The sequence below is a fragment of the Amblyraja radiata genome, chromosome 14 (genome assembly GCF_010909765.2).
Source record: "Amblyraja radiata isolate CabotCenter1 chromosome 14, sAmbRad1.1.pri, whole genome shotgun sequence".
Taxonomy (NCBI): Eukaryota; Metazoa; Chordata; class Chondrichthyes; order Rajiformes; family Rajidae; genus Amblyraja; species Amblyraja radiata.
Genome location: NC_045969.1, coordinates 19,313,232 through 19,333,252, shown reverse-complemented (window position 1 = coordinate 19,333,252; position 20,021 = coordinate 19,313,232). Strand labels below are relative to the sequence as shown.

The 20,021-nt window shown below is 44.8% G+C and overlaps 1 protein-coding gene across 2 annotated transcripts in view; it reads right to left on the bottom strand.

Annotated features, from left to right (window-relative positions):
• Positions 1 to 11,160, bottom strand: part of LOC116980463 (NXPE family member 3-like) — a 45,504-nt gene extending 34,344 nt beyond the window's left edge. Inside the window, exon 1 of one of the 2 annotated variants that reach the window (XM_033032716.1) lies at positions 10,962 to 11,160. The gene's annotated coding sequence lies outside the window, so the exon portion shown is untranslated. Of the gene's footprint in view, positions 1 to 3,027; positions 3,120 to 10,961 lie in introns of those variants that run through there. The other variant, XM_033032717.1, reaches the window with a different exon arrangement.
• Between the last annotated feature and the right edge of the window lie 8,861 nt (positions 11,161 to 20,021).

Sequence of the window (20,021 nt, the reverse complement as noted above, 5' to 3'; positions counted from 1 at the left end):
AATAAGTGTACATATGTGTCAATGGTTGTCGTGTTTGTATTGTTTTTAACCGGAGGAGATGTAATGGAATTTCGTTGCACAGTATTGTGCAATGACAATAAACGTATTCATTCATGTGGGGTGGAGATTGCAACCTTCACGTGGTCCGCCCTGACAAACAACCTGACGTGCACAATCAAATAAGATCAAATAGAACAAGTTGTCCTACAACTTTAGGCTGTGCACGCCATGCGCAAGAAGAAGACAACATGTGTCTCAATATTCACTCAGACCGCTTCACAGAAAAAATGAACGCGGCTATGTTGAAAAATAGTCAATAAACTGGGGAAACAGGTCCTTTGACTCAATTTGCTGACCAACATGTTCAAAAAGGAACTGCAGATGCTGGAAGATCGAAGGTACACAAAATTGCTGGAGAAACTCAGCCGGTGCATAGCGGGTGCATAGATGCAGGGCCGGCGTTAAGCCGATTTGACCGATTGCTCCCAATTGGGCCCCGCGCCTAAGCGGGGCCCCGCACTAATGTTCAGTATTTCGTACGGAAATACGAATTCTCTTTATTAAATAAAGATTTTTTTTAATTCGCCATCCGGATTTTTTTTAAACGAACATGTATAACAACCGCTGCACGGCCATCATACACAAACGATTTGTTAACTAGTGCTGTTAGCACTTCTTAACGGTAAGTACTTAACACCTTGTTATGCCATGTCATGAATCTGCATCTATCCGCATTCCTCAGTAAATGTTATAGTGTTTTGAACAAGTATTAATGACGCCGTGTTCCTTTGAATAAAATTCACGCGGCGTCATTAATACTTGTTTAAAACACAATTACATTTACTGAGGAATGTAGATCGATGACACGTTGAGAATTTCATTTAACTCACCATCATGAGTGAGGGCCCCGGACCGCGAGAAGGGGCTTCTTCCTGGTGTGCAGGTTTGTCATTCACCTACCGACCCACGTTGTGTCCAAAGATCTTATAGCGGATCTTTGGTTGTGTCTCTCTGTCTTTTGCTCACTCCCTCCCTCCCTCTCTCGCGCTCTCTCTCCCGCTCCCCATATTGTCTCTCTCTAGCTCTCCCACTCCCTCTCTATCACCCTGTCCCCTCAGCATTCCCGGAATCATTGACGTTTTGCAGTAGACAAAAATGCTGGAGAAACCCTGCGGGTGAGGCAGCCGCCTGGCCCGCTGAGTTCCTCCAGCACTCTGTGTTTTTTGTTTGGCTCTGAAATTGAGGGTGGCTCAGCGGGACGGGCAGCGGCTCTGGGGAGAGGGTTGTGTTTCTGGTCGAGACCCTGCTTCAGACAATCACAAGTACTCTCATCGACGCGAGTTCAGTTCGGTCTGAAGAAGGGTCTTCTCTCCAGAGTCGCTGCGCTGCCTGGCCTGCTGAGTTACTCCAGCTTTATGTCTATCTTCAATTTCAGAGAATTACAATTTCTCACGGGGGGCTTATAACGTCTCTAAACCCCTCTGGGACCCTCTGAACACGTCTAAACCCCCTCTAGCCCCCCTATTTCCCTCTAAACAATTGTAAACACACCTGAACCCATCTGAAGCCCTCTAAACATCTCTAAACCGTTTAAACCCCTCTAAACTAGGAGGCTGCAAGGTGACTTGGATAGGCTGGGTGAGTGGGCAAATGCATGGGAGATGCAGTATAATGTGGATAAATGTGCGTTATCCACTTTGGTGGCAAAAACAGGAAAGTAGACTATTATCTGAATTGTGGCCGATTAGGAAAAGGGGAGATGCAACGAGATGCAACGAAAAATGCTCACGGCAGACCAAACGTGTTAAACAGAAATTGGTCAGATATTGAGCTTTACACAGTGAGAAATCATGTGAAATAATCACTGAATTTAATTTTAAATGAATACCTGCATGTTATACTGTTTAGTTTGGAGATACCACCAGATAGTCTGGTTGATACAACCAGATCAGTTTGGAGATACAACCAGATTAGTTTGGAGATACAACCAGATTAGTTTGGAGATACAACCAGATAGTCCACTGAGTTCGCACCGACCAGCGATTTTTGTTACAGATTTGACAAATTTATTTGGCGGCCAATCAAACGCTGTCTCTAAGGGGGTTGCATCCAATCACCACCCAGCTTGCCTTAAAATTCCCGAAACCACGAAATATAAACATACATAAATTTTTACTTTTCTAGAGTAGGGGCCCCGCCATCAGTTTTCTAATTGGGCCCCGCAATTCCTAGCACCGGCCCTGCATAGATGCTGCTGCACCCGCTGAGTTTCTCCAGCAATTTTGTGTACCTGCTGACCAACATGTTCCATTAACAATGGCCAGCCTGATAGTGCACCTATTTCTCCCTCCCCCCACGCCTTTCTTACGGCCTTTGCGCTTGTCATGATAATATTCAGCGCAGGTTTACACCCCATACATTTTTTGCATACAGCACAAAAATTCTATCTTCTGGCACAGATACCCTTAACTTTAACATCTCAGAAATATTACATGAAAAGATCTGAGAACCAGAAGACATAGCTTTCAGGTTAAAGGGGAAATATTTAATGGGAATCAGAGTGGCAACTTTAAATTTTACACAATGTGGTAGGTGTATGAAACAAAACAGGTAAATTTACACTTATAGGAACACATGGAAATGAGGTACAATGTCCAACGTACAAAGTGTCAGTAGAGGTATATGGGGTTAAACATACAATAGCTGCAAAACCCCTCGACCAACTTTCCCAGGTCATACAAAATTTGCCCTTCTAATAAGAGCACCTGATGCCTCCGATTGGACTTGGACAATTATTAAACCAAGAAATGACACGATTGAACAAGACAGTCATATTCAGCAAGTTAGATTTCCATCAGGATAAAATAATCCAAGCAAAATGAAAAAATGATTTGTTTAAGTACGATGGTGATCTACAACAGGTGAGGGAGGGAAAGTTTAATGAAGATATACAAGGCAAGCTTTTTCAAAAATGATGGTGGCAGCCTAGAATGTATTGCCAGGGGTGGTGGTGGAGTCCACGCTTACCTCGAGAGGAAGTGTCGGGGTCTCAGGCTTCTCCGAGCAGTTAAGCTTTGGGCTTGAAGTGGGGAGGTTGGGCTCGACGCTGGCGGTCTCAGTCTTTGGCCCAGCAAATCAGTCCTAGTCTCAGTGACCAGTGCAGCTGTCTAGAGCCTCTTCCTAGTAACCCAGTCTTGGCCACGCTGTGGCACTGGTGGTCTTGGGTTTGACCCAGTGGCTCAGTGTTCCTTGAACCTGCACTAAGGGAACACATCTAACAGGGAGACACCCACTTTCTGGAGAGCCTGGGTTTTATAAGGTGTCGGATAATGAGGTTCAGGTGGGACATTCCAATGTGCGCTAATTAGACCAACCAGGGTGTGGCCAGTGGCCAGTTGGTGAGTGACAGTTATCAGAGCGGCATCTATGGGAGGGGGCTCAGTCACATTGTGTTTTAAAGAGGTTAATGCAGTATCTGGGCACGGCTTCACACAGGGAATCCTTCACACACACACACCTACACACACACACACACACACACACACACACACACACACACACACACACACACACACACACACACACACACACACACACACACACACGCGCGCACACGCACACACACACGCGCACACGCACACGCACACACACACACACACACGCGCACGCGCACACGCACACGCACACGCACACGCACACAGGGGGGGGAGGGGCGGGTAGGGGTTGACGGGAGGGGAGAGGGAGAGTAGGGGGAAAGGGGAGGGGGAGGGGGAGAGAGAGAGGGAGGGGGCAAGAGAGTAGAGGGGAGAGAGGAGGAGGGGGGAGAGAGGAGGGGGAGAGAGGAGGGGGGAGAGAGGAGGGGGGAGACGGAGGAGGAGAAGTGGGGGGAAAGAGGGGGGAGAAAGGGAGGGGGGTAGAGGGGCGAGGGGGTTGGAGGAGGGGAGAGGGGGCTGGTAGGGGATAGAGGGGCGGAGAGAGGGGAGATGGAGGGAGGGAGGGGGAGATGGGGAGGGAAGAGGGGGAGGAGATGGGGAGAGGGGTGAGGAGAGGGGGAGATAGAGAGGGGGAGAAAGGGGTGAGGAGAGAGGGGTGAGGAGAGAGGGGGAGGGAAGGGGGGGGGAAAGAGAATGGGGGATGAGAATGGGGAGGGGAGTAGAGCGGGGAGGGTGAAGGGGGGCAGGGGGAAGGGGTGTGGGGGAGGGGGGAGAGGCGTGGATGAGGGGGTAGAGAAGGGTGAGGGAGGGGAAGGAGAGAGGAGAGGGGAAGAGGGAGAGGGGGGGGGGGGGGAGAGGAGAGAGGGGGGAGGTGGAGAGGAGAGAGGGGGGAGGTGGAGAGGGAGAGAGTGGAGGGGGAGCGAGAGAAGGGGGAGAGAGAGAAGGGGGAGAGAGAGAAGGGGGAGTGGGAAAGGCAGGGGGTGGAAGGGAGGGGGAGAGACAGATTATATGGAAGAGAGAGAGTAGAGGGGAGAGAGGGAGAGATTAGAGGGGAGAGAGAGTAGAGGGGGGAGAGAGAGAGTAGAGGGGGAGAGAGAGGAGGGGTGAGTGAGGAGAGGGAGGGGGAGAGTTGGAGGGGGAGAGATAGAGGGGGAGAGATGGAGGGGGGAATGAAGAGGAGGGGAGAGAGAGATTAGAGGGGAGAGAGTGAGTAGATGGGAGAGGGGAAGGAAGGGGGCGAGAGAGAAGGGGGTGAGTGAGGGGGAGCGGGATGGCGGCGCTGCCTTAGCAGCTGCGGCTCGCCTGCAGTCCATCTGTTTTTTTCTTTTTTGTTTTTGTTCTTTTGTCCTGTTTTAGTTCATCTTTGGTTTATTAGGTTGTGTATGTGTGTGGGTGGGGGGAGAAACATGTTTTTGGTCTCTTTCTTCGGGGGGATGCGACTTTTCTTGTCGTATCCCCCGCCCCCCGTCTCCGCCGAGGCCTGATAATGGAGCCGGGGCAGCGGCAGCGGCGACCTGGCCTCGGAGATGGGGCAGCTGCAGCGGCGACCTGGCCTCGGAGATGGGGCAGTGTTCCGGCGGCAGCAGCCACCCGACCCGACCGCGGGCCCAGTGTCGGGAGCTCGCAGGTCACAGGTTGCGGACCTGTTCTCCGGAGCTCCCGCAACAACAGCTGCGTCCGCTGGACTGGGGGGGCCGCAGCTTCGGCAGCTTCGACCTCCCCGGCCCGCTGGGTTGAACTGGCCCGTTCGCGGAGCTCGGATTCAGCCGCGGGACTGACATTACTTACCATCGCCCGGCGGGGTCACAACATCTGAAGCCTGGATCGCCTCGGCGCAGATGGAGAATAAGAAGGGATGAGACAAAAAATATACACATCAAAAAGCACTGGAACGATTCTGAACACAAGGATTATCTCATATACACAAACTCCTGTTCAAATAACAGACACTCCAAGAGGAAACAAGAGCGACCATGGGGAGAAGAGAAACATTGAGTTTCAACATGGGGAGAAGACTTTTGCCTTCCATCACAGTGAGGAGGTGCCTGGTGCACTCACTGTGGTGGATGTTAATTTGTGTTTATTGTGTGTTTTTTGTCATTTTGTACTATATGTAGGACTGCAAGGCAACAAAATTTCGTTCAGACCGCAAGGTCTGAATGACAATAAAGGCTACTTTTGACTTTTGAGAGGAGAGTAGGAGGGGGAGAAGAGGAGGGGGAGAGGTGGAGGGCGAAGAGGAGAGGGAGAGGTGGAGGGGGAGAGGTGGAGGGGGAGAGGTGGAGGGGGGAGGTGGAGGGGAGGGTGTAGAAGGGAGGAGGGGAGGGGGTGGATGGAAGTAGGAGAGAGGGTGGTAGAGGTAACAAGGTAATTCAAAGTGCTTTACATAAAACATTATAAGCATTGGAAAGAAACACATATGAAATGACATTTAGATGTAAAACGATTATCAGATTATTCAGATAAAATAATTACAAAATTAAAAGCGATCAAATAAAATATTTAAAATAGAATAAAACCAGGAATAGAAGTTACAGTGCAATATAGGTAATTAATAAATTGTATTGTTTACTGAAAGGCAGCGGCAAACAAAAGTCTTCAGTCTAGATTTAAAAGAGCTGAGAGTTGCAGCAGACCTGCAGTTTTCTGGGAGTTTGTTCCAGATATGTGGTGCATAAAAACTAAATGCTGCCTCTCCATGTTTAGTTCTGACTCTGGGGACACAGAGCAGACCTGCCCCAGACGATCTGAGAGGTCTGGGTGGTTCGTAGCTAAGCAGAAGATCAGAAATGTATTTTGGCCCTAAACCATTCAGTGCTTTGTAAACCAACAGTAGTATTTTGAAATCAATTCTTTGAAAGACAGGAAGCCAGTGTAAAGACCTCAGAAGTGGAGTAATGCGATCTACTTTTTTGGTCTTAGTGAGGACTCGAGCAGCAGCGTTCTGAATTAACTGCAGCTGTCTGATCGACTTTTTAGGGAGACCTGTGCTCGACACTGTTACAGTAGTCGAGCCTGCTGAAGATAAATGCATGGACAAGTTTTTTCCAAATCCTGCTGAGACATAAGTCCTTTAATCCTTGATATATTCTTTAGGTGATAGTAGGCTGACTTTATGACTGTTTTTATGTGGCTGTTGAAGTTCAGGTCTGAGTCCATGACTACTACTAAGTTTCTGGCTTGGTTTGTTGTTTTTAGCATTACCATTTGAAGCTAGGTGCTAACTTTTAATCGTTCTTCCTTGGCTCCAAAAACAATTATTTCAGTTTTTTCTTTGTTTAATTGTAGAAAATTCTGGTTCATCCAATTGTTGATTTGCTCAATGCATCTACTCAGTGCTTGTATTGGACCATAGTCTCCTGGTGATATTGTTATGTAGATTTGTGTGTCGTCTGCGTAACTATGATAACATATTTTGATGTTTTTCATGATCTGAGCCAGTGGAAGCATGTAGATGTTAAACAGAAGAGGCCCCAGAATGGAGCCCTGGGGAACTCCACGTGTAATTTTTGCACGCTCAGATGTGTAATTACCTATAGACACAAAGTAGTTCCTGTCCTTCAAGTAGGATTCAAACCATTTTAATGCTGCGCCCGAAAGTCCCACCCAGTTTTCCAGACGGTCTAGTAATATGTTGTGATCGACTGTGTCGAATGCAGCACTGAGATCTAGTAATACTAAGACTGAAATTTTGCCATTGTCTGTGTTTAAGTGAATGTCATTGAAGACCTTAACAAGAGCTGTCTCGGTGCTGTGGTGTGGTCTAAATCCTGACTGGAAGACATCAAAACAGCTGTTCATTAACATGAGATTGTTCAGCTGCTTAAAAACAGCCTTTTCAATTATTTTACTGAGAAATGGGAGGTTTGATATCAGTCTATAATTGTTCAGTAGTGAAGTGTCTACGTTTTTCTTTTTTAAGAGAGGCTTGATAACAGCAGTTTTCAGGGCCTGTGGGAAGACACCTGAGAGAAGGGACGTGTTTACAATCTGTAGAATGTCTGAGGTCATGCAGTTTGATACACCTTTGAAAAGGCCTGTTGGTAGAATATCGAGGCAGCAGGAGGAGGATTTCAAATGTTGTATAATGTCCTCCAAGGTTTTATGGTTAATAACATAAAATTGTGTCATGGTATTTGAATTGATTATAAGTGGACACATGGACAACACATGTCCTGCACCTGATGTGGAGGTACTGACTGCTTGCCTAATTTTCTGAATTTTGTCGGTGAAGAAGGAAGAAAATTCATTACAGGCCCTTGTGGAAAGCAGTTCAGGGGCTACTGACACAGGAGGGTTTGTTAGCCTGTCGACAGTAGTAAACAAGGCCCGTGCATTATTATTGTTTTTGGAAATGATGTCAGAGAAGAAGGATTGCCTTGCATTTCTCAGTTCCAAGTTGTAGATTCAAAGTCTTTCTTTATAAATGTAATAGTGAACCTGGAGATTTGTTTTCCGCCACCTACGTTCAGCTTTCCGACACTCTATTTTTTCAATTTTTACCAACGTGACGTTTCTCCATGGAGACTTCTTTTTGCCAGGGACCACTTTCACCTTAGTGGGTGCAATGGCATCAATAATATTTGTAATTTTCACATTGAAATTATCGACAAGCTCATTTACTGAGACCCAAGGGAGAGTGGGCGTGGAGGAGAAAGCCTGAATAAATGTTCCACAGGTGTTTTCTGTTATGTACCATTTTGTGATTACTTTTCTTTGAACATTAGTCTGCACAGAGATAGCACTCTCAAAGAAAACACAGGAATGATCAGAGAGGGCAGCATCAATCACAACAACCTTAGAAATGCTAACACCCTTGGACATGACTAAGTCCAGAGTGTGACCTTTGTTGTGTGTGGGCTCCGTCACATGCTGATTCAGTCCATAGTTATCAATGACACAATATAGTTCTTTAGTCCCTTTGTCACGGAGTTTGTCAACATGAATGTTAAAATCACCAACAATAACTACACAGTCAAAGTCAATACAGATTGTAGACAGTAGTTCAGAAAATTAGTCAAAAAAGGCTGCACAGTATTTAGGTGGCCTGTAGACATTTAGGAACATAACTCGGGAAGAAGAGTTCAACTTAACAGCCACATATTCAAAGGAGGCAAAGTTTCCATAAGATATCTGCTTGCATTGGAGGGAATCATTAAACAGAACAGCCACTCCTCCTCCTTTCTTATGCACTCTGGCCTCACTTATAAAACTGAAGTTGGGAGGAGTTGATTCAATAAGAACAGCAGCACTGTTATTTTGATCTAACCAGGTTTCAGTTAAGAACAGACAATCAAGATCGTGCCTGATAATAAAATCATTGATTAAAAATGTTTTTCCTGCACTTCAACATAACAAAAATAACAAAAAGATACCGGACTGAAGATACCGGAAGCAGCTAGAACCAGCGCCACCGGTTGTCAAATATGTTATGATTGGCAGAGATTTCCTCAAAATGCCGGATATACATGAGCTCACGTGGCTTCACCCTCGGACTAGGGTAATGGTAAACTGTGAGCCGTGCTGTGGACGGACTCACCCGCCACTGCTGGGGGTCCACCAGGTGTTGTCAGTTGTTAAGTACAGGTGCTTTGTCCACAGTACAGCTCGCGATGATTAATAGCTTGTTTGTGTAGTCTCCGATTCCTAAATCAAATAGTTGCCGTCAAGGGTGGCACAATGGCACAGCGCTAGAGCTGCCGCCTTAAAGTGCCAGACACCTGGGTCCAATCCTGACTACCAGTGCCGCCTATACGGAGTTTGTACATTATCACTGTGACCGTGAGGGTTTTTGTCCAGTTGCTCTGGTTTCCTCCCACATTCCAAAGACATGTGGGTTTGTAGGTTAATTGGCTTCTCTAAATTGCTCCTAGTATGTAGGTATCGAAACTGGGATAACGTAGAACTGAAGCACATACAGCGAATGCAACATTGGAGACCCGGGTTCGATCCCTACTATTGTTGCTGTCAGTACAGAATTTGTACGTTCTCCCCGTGACCTGCATGGGTTTTCTCTGAGATCAGTTTCCTCCCATACTCCAAAGACATACAGGTTTGTAGGTTAATTGGCTTGGTAAATGTAAAAATTGTCCCTTGTGGATGTAAGATAGTGTTAATGTGTGGGGATCGCTGATCGGCATGGACCCGGTGGGCTAAAGGGTCTGTTTCCGTGGTGTATCTCTTTTAAAAAAAAGGACTACAAACGCACCTTTAGAATTGAGATGAGGAGGAATTTCTTTAGTCAAAGGGTGGCGAATCCATGGAATTTATTGCCACAGATGCTGTGGAAGTCAAGTTAATGATTTTTTTGGGAGATTGATAGATTCTTGATTATGAACGGAGTCAGTTAAGAGGCAGATGCAGGAGAATGGTGTTGAGAAGGAAAGATAGATCAGCCATGACTAAATGGCGGAGTAGACTTGATGGGCGAATGGCCTAATTCTGCTCCTAGAACGTACAAACCTATGAACAAACATTTAAAACATTTAGTGAGATTGGTTAGTGTAGGCCGGGGAGAGATAACAGTGTAAACTATCAAAACATTGGCACAAATCCTACAAATAAATTGATTCTGTGGTACATCCTCCTACATAAATATATCTGAAGTGGGGGATTCCCAAAAGGATTAACAAAACCACACAGGGACATGGTCAAAAACCTGGATAGCCTCAAGACGAATAAGATAGTGATTTACTTCAGGAAGCGAAGCAGTACACACAACATTGATAGCACCAAAGTAGAAACTAAACTAAAACTAAATAAACTAAACTAAAATCTATACTATTAATGATAATGCTATACCCAGATGTTTAATAGTGTTTCCTACCACAACCACTTGCCCATGCAAATAATTTTGAAAATAGAAGACATTTGTCTGGCCTCTATAGTGTATTTAAGCCATGTTTCACAATACCATGTTTTGCCTGTACCTCTCACTCACAAAGTACCTGTCCTATTACCCTTTAAACTTATATGTAGAATTATTTCCATACTTTGCAATCCAGAGCCAAACGAAAATTATCACATTTGACACTGGATTGCAACACCTGACCAAAGTATGGAAATAATGCACAGAATCTCTTGCCCAGAGGAGGGGAATCGAGGACCAGAGGACATAGGTTCAAGTTGAAGGGGAAAAGATTGAATCGGAATCTGAGGGATAACTTTGTCACACAAAGGGTGGTGGGTGTATGGAACAAGCTGCCAGAGGAGGTAGTTGAGCCTGGGACTATCCCAATGTTTAAGAAGCAGTTAGACAGGTACATGGATAGGACAAGTTTGGAGGAATATGGACCAAGTGGAACTAGTGTAGCTGGGACATGTTAGACGGTGTGGGCAAGTTGGGCTGAAAGGCCTGTTTCCACACTGTATTACTCTATGACTGTATGACTCTATCAACAAAGGTTACCTCTGACTACAACTCTCAACATTGTGAACAATGCATTTAGGTCTCCCTCATAAATTTTTCACATAGCTAAAGTCCCTTGTCATTTGTAACAGCTTGATTAATTGTATCTGTATCCTTACCAAGGACGTTGAATGTTCCCTCCGTTATACTCTACTTGTGGAAATGTCATTACTGTATCTCCTCGCATGTTTCAGCTGCTCCTGTTGCAGATCACAATATTGCAACAATTTAACTACTGTATCAGCCCTATCTGTGTTCTGCAAAGCTAGAACAGTACAGCATAGGAACTGTCCTTTGGGCCACAATGTCCATGCCGCAATGATGCCAATGTGTACTTAGAATTTTCCAACTATTCTCCACCTTTTATCACTAACATTACTTGGTAATTTTGCTTGATACAACTTTAAGAATTGTACCTGTGGCATGTTACCAACTCTTCGAAGTACATTGGTACAATGTTAAACCCCTGTCTCACTGTGCGAGTTCACCCACGAGTGAGCCCGAGTTAAAAACAAATCAAACTCGTGGTAATCACGTAGAATTAACGTAGCGGGAACGTCGGAACTCGTGGACGTAACTTAGCAACTCGTAACGCTAACGGCAGGTACTCGGGAAACTTGTTAACTCGTGAACATTTTTCATCATGTTGAAAGATTTCCACGAGTCAAATTTACTCTTGAAGGAAAAATTTGAAACTTGAAACTGGTTTTAATACCGTAGTAGCCCGTGAGTTTACCGTAGTGACTCGTGAGTAACCCGTGGGTTTGGCCTGAGTGCCAGAAGTGAAATGTTGAAGATTAGTCAGATCTTAATGGGAAATGAATGAATGGATGGATGGATATAGGGGTCTGAAATTAATTTGGATACTTTCAATGTGAGAGAGCTGCCGATGAAGCTGAAGGTACAGAGCGAAGATGGGGGCTCAAGCATTGATGGGGAGGGTTAACATCGGGCGGGACGTGTGAAAAGTGACCATACTGAGGGAATTCCCACGTATATGAAACAGAGAGAAACGTGAGTTCGACATAGATTATGTTTGAGCCAGCGAGGAGACATTTCTTCAGATAATGATTTTACAATGTGAGGTGACATTATAAGCCATGGGAGATATAGACACAAAATGCTGGAGTAACTCAGCGGGGCAGACAGCATCTCTGGAGAAAAGGAATTGGTGACGTTTCGGGTCGAGACCCTTCTTCAGACTGGTTTTGTGCTGTGCTGTTGCCGTATCTCTGAAGAGAGGTAATGGATCACGACCAGAAATTCACCCATTCCTTCTCTCCAGAGATGCTGCCTGTCCCGCTGAGTTACTCCAGCATTCTGTGTCCATCTCCGCTGGCGAGGAACCGTGCCTGCCCTTTGCAAGTTTTTGCTCTCGAACACAGATAGCAGCAGATTGTTAGGGGGAAAAACTTGCGTTCATGCCGCAAGACGTGTTTGACCACCTGCCCCCACTACTCAAGGAGCTTGTGCTGAGTGGTAACCAGCTGTGGAGCTTCAACTGAGGCAGACTTTACCTGCTAGGCTGGTTGGATCTGCTGGACCTCGGTAGCAACCTGTTGACCACGGTGCCTCGCATGCTGTCCAACTGCACCCAGACCCTGCGTCTTCAACCTCACCCGCAACCAGATCTCCAAGCTGACCTCCCTGCAGTACCTGGATCTCAGCTACAACAACCTGAAGACCATCCAGGCCTCCAGTTTCCCGGAGAGCGCCATCAAACACGGTCGGCAGCAGCGGCTAAGCGGTAACCACTTTCTCTGCACCAACATCCCTCCCCGGTCACCGATGCCACCTGCATCTCCCCCAAAGCCCACTGCGGCCACGGCGTCCTCATGGTGGACCTGCACTCCTGCGAGTTGGACTACATGGACATTGGCCTCTACACTTTCTCCGCCTTGACCACCCTCTTGCTCCTCTATTTGATACTTAAAACAGGCCTTCATTCACAGTGGTGCAGCGGTAGGGTTGCTGCCTGACAGCGAATGCAGCGTCGGAGACCCGGGTTCGATCCCGACTACGGGTGCTATCTGTACTGACTTTGTTCGCCCCGTGACCTGCGTGGGTGACCACCGAGATCCCCCACACTCCAAAGATGTACAGGTTTACAGGTTAATTGACTTGGTGAATGTAAATATGTCCACAGTGGGTGTAGGATGGTGTTAGGTGTGCGGGGATCGCTGGTCGGCGCGGTCTCTGTATCTCTAAACTAAACTAACAGGGGAGAACACTGGACCTTCTTGGTCAGTTTATTATTTTACACTTATATACATTACACAGATCACGAAGTGTGAAATAAAGCTGGTAAACCCAGGTCATGCAAGAAACGGAGGGAAATGGGAGACGATTTTATTCAGCAACTCCGTTCTGGCAGAACATCTATCCTGTGTTAAGAAACCTAACTTTCAGGGGATTTAATTCTTGAGTTCAACTTCTACCTGAATTTAGTCGATTTACAAAAGCTTTGAAGTTCTCCCTGCAGCCCGTTTTTTAAACACCTTTACGTTTTGTGCTTTTTTTGACCGCCAAGTACTTTAAATGCCATTTATTGCATTGTAGTAATGATAGGCAACCATTTGATAAAAGGTTAAACCTGTTTTTTTTGTTTACAAACACACAGCGGTTAATTACATGACAAGAGAAGCATGCAGCTACATAAGAGACACGGAGAAGCTGATCATCGGGGCAGTTCTGTCCATGGTCATGGGAGGCTTTTTATAGTTAAAAAAACTGCATAACATCATTTTTATCCATGTGATGATTTTTCCACTCGTCGGTAGTCGTTGTTGGCTTAAGAGTAACCCGGGAGAGGAATAAACAGGCAGGCATTGCTATCCGGGTCGAGGGAGGCACCTTTAGGGAATGATAAAGGTACACAAAATTGCTGGATACACAGTATTAGCTTTTTGTAAATGTTTGTTAGGAAAAGCCGCCTCTCCGACCAGGTAGGGACCCTGAAAAGCAGTTTCGCCCACCCCCCCCCCCCCCCCCCCACATAAAAAAGACTAGAACTCTAAAAACAAAACACTAAAACTCATTAAAAATTTTAAAAAGAGTGAAAAAACAAACAGCTGCAGGCTGGGCAGCCATACCATACAGGACGGCGCCCCCTTTAGGTATTGAGGTAGCAGGACCATGGTACTACAGAATTATGTGGGAAGGATGTTTCCAATGGTGGAGAGTCTTGGACCAGAGGTCATAGTCTCAGAATTAAAGAGTGCTCTTTTAGAAAGGAGGAGAGGAGGAACTTTAGTCAGAGGGTTGTTTATCTGTGGAACTCATTGCTATAGAGGGCTATGGAGGCCAAGTCTGTGGATATTTTTGGCAGAGATAGACAAATTCTTGATTAGAACAGGTGTCAAGGGTCATGGGGAACAGGGAGGAAAATGGGACTCGGAGGCAGAGATCAGCCATGATTGAATGGCGGAGTACTCGATGGACTGAATGGCCTAATTCTGCTCCTATAACTTGTGAACTTGTTACAGAACAGGCCTGAAGGACCACATAATAATACTCCTATTTCCATATAATTAATGATATATTGGTGCTTCAGAATGGGTAAATAATAGAAGAAGCTGAGTTAAACCATGGCTGATAGTTGAGAGCCCAAGTGAAAGGCAGAGAAAAGCAATATACATTAGACAATAGACAATAGGTGCAGGAGTAGGTCATTCGGCCCCTCGAGCCAGCACCGCCATTCAATGTGATCAATGACAATTGAATGAGTGAGAAATGATGAAATTCGCATCCAATAATCAGTTCACAATGAGAGAGTCAGAATCCAGGTCTGGCTAAAGCCAAAGGCATTGAAGGGGACACTGAGCTTGACAGTTGTTGCAGAGACAGAATGCTCTGAGGGTTTGTCAATGCCATGAGCAAATTCCAGCCCAACCTGAGTGAGATTCACAGTCACTCCGATAGCTGATCATAGAACTTCAAGCAGCTTCAAGTTGTCTGGATGGTCATGAGCAAGCAGTCAAACAAATGAAGGAGCCAGACACAGTAGAGCCTGCATAGTGGTATTTTAACAAGGAGGTGACACTCAAGGCATATACAACAAAACAAATGAATACAAAGCAAGGTCAGTCAACATCATTGGTGATTTTTTTACTCTACCCAATGAACTGAATGTTTTCTGTGCACGCTTCAAGCAGAAGGTCAACAGGGCAATGACACCTGGCCCTTTAGCCTCCAATGTGCATCTCCCAGGGTGGCTGTAGCAGAGGTTGGATCGATCTTCCTGAGGGTAAACCCACGAAAAGCAACTGGACCAGACAGAGTTCCTGGTCGTGTCCTCAGTAGCTGCACGGACCAGCTCGCGGACATCTTTAATCTTTCCCTACTCCGTTCTGAGGTACCCACCTGGTTCAAGAAGACCACCATCATCCCAGTGTCGAAGAAAAGCAAGACCTCATGCCCAAACAACTATCATCCAGTGGCCTGACATCCACCATCATGAAATGTTTTGAGAAGCTAGTTATGGAACGCATTAAATCCAGTCTACCAAGCGGCCTTGTCCCACTACAGTTCGACTACCCCCACAACAGGTCCATGGACGATGCCATTGCCATAGCTCTTCACTCATCCCTACAACACCAGGTGAAGAGAGACACCTACGTCAGACTTCTATTTATAGACGATAGCTCTGCCCTTAATACTATTGTACCATCTAAACTCATCACCAAACTAGCAGGACTTGGTGTCAGCACTCATCTCTCAATCCTCGACTCCCTGACCAACAGACCCCAATCAGTGAGGATAGGGGGCAAATTATCCTCCACGATAATTCTCTACACCCACGACTGTGCAACCATGTACAAATCTAATTCAATTTTCAAATTCGCAGACAACACCATCATTGTGGGCCGGATATCAAATAATAATGTCGAAGTACAGGAAGATGGAGAACCTCGTGTCCTGGTGTCGAGACAACAAACTTTCTCTCAATGTCAGAGAGACAAAGGAGATAGTGGTCGACTTCAGGAAGCAAAGCGGCACACATACCCCAGTTTACATTGACGATGCCGAAGTAGTGATGGTTGAAAACCTCAAATTCCTAGGAGTCAATATCACCAACCTCTCCTGGATATTGAAGCAACAACCAAGAAAGCTAATTTAGCTGACATGTCTGTTTAACCCTTTCCAGTTCTGTGGAAAAGAAAACAGTAATAAGCATTTCTGATCAAAGATCCCTTGTCAGAAGTGGGAGCCACATGGGAGATACATTCGTTCTTTCCTCATAAGATGACCTGCCATTGCCCGTCTTAGTGTAGGCAACTTACCCCGCGTTACAGCCGTTCAGGGTGTGGAAAACCATCCTTACCTAATTCATAAATTACTTTCCAAAAACTTGAGGTACGGAAATGATGTGAAAAAGTAAATAAATAAACAATAAACAAATCACATTTCCCGACACATACACAGGTAATAGACACGAAAAGCTGGAGTAACTCAGCAAGACAAGCAGCATCTCTGTAGAGATGGAATGGGTAACGTTTCGGGTCGAGACCCTTCTTCAGACTGAGGAAGTTCTCGACCCGAAACCTCACCCATTCCTTCTCTCCAGAGATGCTGCCTGTCCCGCTGAGTTACTCCAGCTTTTTGTGTCTATCTTCAGTTTAAACCAGCATCTCCAGTTCCTTCCTACACTTACACAGATAACATGGCTTTGCGTTACGGAAAATTATGGTGCGGACCATTTTCTAGAAACACAACCCATTCCACCATCAAATAATTTTGGGCTGAAGGTCCCATTCCTGTGCTGTACTGTTTTATAACCTGAGGTTCATCTCTGAACTGCTTTCAATGTATTTAAATCCTTCCTCAAATATGTGATACTCCGGATAGTACTCCAGATGTGATTTTATCGGTGTCTTAAATAATAACCACATATCTTTCCAAATGGATTCCCAGTCAACCTACATTACTTGCTGTAGCTGAATATAGGCCTTTTTCGAATCATGCATTAGAATACACTAATCCTCCCACATAGAGTTCTGCAATATCTCATTATTTATACCATGTGCTTATTATTTCCATGCTGATAAAGAACAATATCACACACGATACTTCACTTACCAGATTCTTGTCCACTAACATATCCATCATAGACAATTTCTTTACATCCTATTCACAACTTACTTTCCCACCGAGCTTTGTGTGCTCAGCAAATTTAACACTTGTCTCTGCCTTATCACTGATAAAAAAATGTTAAATGTTGACAGCCAGGCACTCCACAGTACATGTTACCAATCGCAGAATTAGAATACATTTATTGTCATTGCACAACAACTGTACAACGAAATTCCATTGCATCTCCTTCGGTGTGTACATAGAAGACACAGGATAAATGATTTAAAAAGAACAAAACACAACACCCATTGACTCACATATACACAAGATCAGTAAAGAAAATAATAAATAGGTATTAAAAATATTTTAAAAGAATATTGCGCATTATCCTGCACCCCGAATTATATTGTGCTTCCCCCAGTGTTCTTTGTTAGAGTTAAGTTATTTTATCGCACATGGGTAGAAACTATTTTTAGTCTACTTTTTTAGAAGTCATGATAACTCCCCATTTCTGGTGAGCGATTAATCTTTCATTCACACCAATATGATTATCTTACACTATTAACTAATACTTTTTGCAACAATGTCTGATCTATATCAATTTTAATAAAATGCTATCTGGAAATCCAGTGCTCACTGTGGGGAAAACATTTCCATGTGAGTAGAAGATCAGCTACTCAACACAAAGACATAATTAGCATAAATAGGTCCTGTCTGTTTGATAAAATGTAATGTGGAGTGCGGGGCATGTAAACATTTTACAATTTCTAGCAGTGATGTGGGACATAGAGTCACAGAGTCATATAGCACGGAAAGAGGCCCAATGGCCCAACTCATTCATGCCGACCAAGATGCCCAATCTACTCATCCCATTTGCCTGCATTTGGCCCATATTCCCCTAAAACTATCCTGTCCGTGTACCCACCAAGTGTAGTTTAAATGCTGTTATAGTGCCTGTCTCAACTTTCACAAACAGTGAGGCAACACACAAACTGGAAGAACAGGATCTCACAAGTCTGCAATTTATCCCATCAGATAAAGCATAAAAAGAAGTTTAATTTGACACCTAATTCACTTTCATATCTTCAGTATTATAAAGGTTATGGCCATTTTCATACTGTGAAATTAGCATCTTGTTCCCTATTCCTTTTCCATTGACTTAACTCAAAAGCTGTGATCGAGGACAGTCAAAAGCCCATACCTTTCTTAATAATTAAGAGAACTGAATGAAATTTTCAGTTATTATAGATTGAAGCATTCTGGAACAAATATGAAACAATCTTACTTGGATGACCTGAAATTAAAGCATATAATTAGTTAGTTACCTAATTAAAGCTAATTACAAAATTCAATTATTAGATCTAAACATCTATCCATTTCTTAAGAAAAGGTTACCATTTTTAAATAGCCTAAGTGTCCAAATAACATTCACACAAGAATTCACAATATAACATGATTTTTAAATCTCATGTCATGAATTTATAGGCCAAATGGAAGGAATTTAGTGTTTAATTCCCGTAAATTAATGGGCATTTAAATCATCTTGCGAGTGAGATTTTGTGGAACGCGATCATTTGGACCGCTGCGGTTGCAGTGAATTTGAACCCCATATCGGCAGGAAAAACACTGCCAGTTCGTATGGGGCCATAATCACATTTTCGCCAATGAAATTTGGATTAAAGTAACCCTAAGAAGCAAGTTTATATGTAAAATAAACGACTTACCTTATGTTTTGTCCCCTACGTGAGATCCGTCCCGTTGTCGGCATTGACGGCGTTAGAAGTAGATTTTTATTTTACTCCAACGATTAAATTGTCCAGCGATTTTTAAAGAAAACTTCAGAGAATGGATGTCGGAGCGATTTTTCTGTAGCAGTTTAGCAGCCTGAGAAAGATCGACTCCGACAGGCAGGAGAAAACGGCATTTTAATCCCGCCCCCCCCCTCAAAGGCGCCAAAGTCGCGCACATGGCCAGTGGCAGAACTGCAGCGCCGCTGAAGGTAAGTATTGTAACATACCTACATCTGTCATTGAACCCCCCCCCCTCATCTTTATCCACCCATAACTAGGCTTTATCCCACACCCACATCTCCTCCAGCTTTCTCCTCCCTCCTGCAATCAGTTTGAAAAAAGGTCTTTATCCATCCCTTCCACATATGCTGACTGTGCTGCTGAGTTATTCCAGCTCTTTGTGCTTTACTCAAGATTCCAGCAACTGCAGATCCTTTGGTCCCCATCTTCCTTTCCACTGAACCATCTTGGCTTTGCTTCAGTAATTTTAATTTCTTGCGCCGACCCTGGTTATAATGCCTTTAGTTATAGCTTCAATTGTACAGAGGTGGGAACAGGGTCATCCTGCGGCTCCAACTATTTGCTGGGTATCGCTGCCCTACCAATTGTAGTTTTCCAGAAATACCCCTCCCTTTTAATTCCCAACTTGCAATTACCTCTATGAGGTGTATTGCGTCTCGTTCTTGTTGCCCCATTCCAGAAAGCTTGTGAATGCTTAGTCGAGGGTGCAAAGGGGGTTCAATGGGGGTGCTGCTTGGATTATGGGGTATCAGCTATAAGGAGAGGCTGCATAAACCTGGATTTTTTTTTCTGGATCGTCGGAGGTTGAGGTGAGACCTGTTAAGAGTAAATAAAATTATGAGAGGCACAGATTGGGTGGAATCATTACCTTGGGATGTAAATGTCAAATACAAAGTGCATGGCTTTAAGGTGAGAGGGTTGTATAACAGTGGTGCACAGGACACATCTATGTAACTAAAAGTCTCATCTTGACCACTTCCTGTCTGCGCTGTATATTGATTTTAGAAAAAACGCTACCCTATATCGCTACTATTTTTGGGCATCTTACTCACTCTGCCTGTGAGTAAGATGCCCAAAATGCAGTGAAATTGGATTTGCTGGCATGCAATCTGCCTGAAAATGCTGTGAAATTGGATTTGCTGGCCTGCACTCTTGCTTGAAAATGGTGTGAAATTGGGTTTGCTGGCCTGCACTCTGCTTGAAAAAGCTGTGAAATTGCATATGCTGGCCTGCACTCTGCTTGAAAATGCTGTGAAATTGCATTTGCTGGCCTGCATTCTGCTTGAAAATGCTGTG